The sequence below is a fragment of the Dendrobates tinctorius genome, unplaced genomic scaffold (genome assembly GCF_039654945.1).
Source record: "Dendrobates tinctorius isolate UK_male_01 unplaced genomic scaffold, ASM3965494v1 ptg000830l, whole genome shotgun sequence".
Taxonomy (NCBI): Eukaryota; Metazoa; Chordata; class Amphibia; order Anura; family Dendrobatidae; genus Dendrobates; species Dendrobates tinctorius.
Window position 1 is genome coordinate 2,501 of NW_027362467.1, and position 2,500 is coordinate 5,000.

A 2,500-nucleotide genomic window follows, 5' to 3' on the forward strand; every position below is an offset into this window, starting at 1 on the left:
GCGATGCGTGGCACGGACCTCCGCGGGCAGGGCTGCGCATCTGGAACTTCGAAAAGGGCCGCCCTTGCTAACACTGTGCTTCCCCACGCGGGGAGCGATTCGGACGGCTGGCCCCCACGCCGGGGTGGGTGGGCGCCCCGCCGTTCGCCCGCGTGGGTCGTCAGACCACTGTTCATCGTTCGGTGCGATTCAAACTTCCCACAGCTCGGCCGCCTCCGTCCTCGAACGGGAGGTGACGGCCGGCGTGCGCGCCCAAAGATAGGTGGTGGAAGCCCGGGGGTACAGGAGGAAGGACACCGCTCACCGTAAACCGACGCGAGCTCCAAAGCCCGGGTCGAGCGAGCAGCACCACCTCCCCACCCGGGAGCGCCGTGCCAGATCGATCGGAGGATAAGACCGCTCTGAGAGGACATGGACGAGAGGGGCGTCCGCCTTCCGGAGCCCCCCCTTTCGGACGAGGACTCCGGATTTGCCCCCCGAAAGCCATCACCTCCAGAGAACCAGGGACCGCCGAGGGAGGGTCTGGTCAGGCTTGGGTACCCCAGCATTGCCTCTCTCGCTTGGGATGCACGATCGGCAAAAGTCCCTCTCGGAGCTGTGGAAGTTCGGTCTCAGCCGGAGTGCGCAACTTCCAGACGAGAGGGACCACATGCCAAGTCGCCTACCCAAGTCGGGGAACCAGAGAAACAACTGCTTTCTATCGGGGTAGAGAGACGACACTCTCTCAAGTACATTCTGCCAGAGGTGCGCATTCCTATGTATTTGCATTGCGGGACAACGTCCCCACTTTAAGGGGACGAAGTCGGAACTGTACCCGGCCTCAAGTCACTGTAGGGCGGATGCGGCACCTAGAAAATTCCTCATTCCGGTTCTTTTTCACTTAGTCGTTTTTTTTTTTGGCAAGAATGTACCCCAGGATGGCCAAAAAGCCAAAGCCAGGGACTGAGAACCATCGAGCATGCTCTGAGGGGACATAGTCAGAGGGGGCGTCCGCCTTCCAGAGCCCTCCTTCCCACGAGGACTCCAGATTTGCCCCCCCCCCCCTGACAACAGCCATCGCCTCCAGAGAACCAGGGACCACCGAGGGAGGGTCTGGTCGAAGCTCAGGTACCCAGGATAGCTTCTCCGGCTTGGGCATGGACCGCCAGACAAAGCCGCGGACCATGAACCATCCAGCCTGCTCTGAGGGGACATAGTCAGAGGGGGCGTCCGCCTTCAAGAGCCCTCCTTCCCACGAGGACTCCAGATTTGCCCCCCTGACAGCCATCACCTCCAGAGAACCAGGGACCGCCGAGGGAGGGTCTGGTCAAAGCTCACGTACCCCAGGACAGCTTCTCCGGCTTGGGCACAGACCGCCAGACAAAGCCGCGGACCATGAACCATCCAGCCGGCTCTGAGGGGACATGGTCAGAAGGGGCGTCCGCCTTCTAGAGCCCAAACTCGGCCACGGACTCCAGATTTGCCCCCCTGAATGCCATCACCCTTCAGAAGACCAGGGACCACCGAGGGAGGGTCTGGTCAGGCTCAGGTACCCCAGGATCGCCTCTCTCACTTGGGACGCACGACCAGCAAAAGTCCCTCCTGGAGCCGTGGAAGTTCAGTCTCGGCCGTATTTTGCAACTTCCACGACAAGAGGGACCACCTTCTAAGTCGCCTACCCGAGCCAGAGAACCATAGGAACAACCGCCATACATCGGGGTAGAGAGAGCCCACTCTCTCCTATATTCTCCCGCAGGTGCGCATTACTATGTATTTGCATTGCGGGACAATGTACTTCAATGAGCGGGACAAAGTCGGAAATGTATCCGACCTCCTGGAACTGTGCGGCTGCTACAGCAGTCAGAAATTCCCCATTCCGGTTCTTTTTCACTTGGATTTTTTTTTTTGCAATTTTTTGCCTAAAACGTATTCCTCCAACATGTACTAGCTCATGACACTTGAAATTTTTGAGCCAATTGATAATAACAGCTTTTTAGAGCTCAAAAACAAAAAAAATTTGAGCGAACAAAAAATGTTCGAAAATGACCTCAGCTCCTGGAACTGTTTTCGGTACACCTCCAGAGAGGCTCCCCTGCCTGGAAGTCTGTCACTGCTCAGCTCGAAATTTTTCTAAGTCCCAAAATTCGGTTTTTCATCCAAAATTCAACTTTCTGCCCAGGATCCACAAACTTTAAACCCAGTTGGGGGACCCTCCCTGGGGGCCCTACAACATACTGAAGCCCCCCTGTGGTGGAAGTAGGGGAATTTACTTATTTTTACACAAAATCACAAAATTCCATTTTTTGTTCGCAAAACACTTTTTTGTCCTCAAGAAACTTTTTTGTCCTCAAAACACTTTTTTGTCCTCGAGAAACTTTTTTGTCCTCAAGAAACTTTTTTGTCCTCAAAACACTTTTTTGTCCTCAAAACTCAATTTCTTCCATAATTCGACTTTCCCCCAAAAAACCACACATTCTACCCTCATGGGAGGCACTCTCCCTCGGGTCCCCACATCATATTG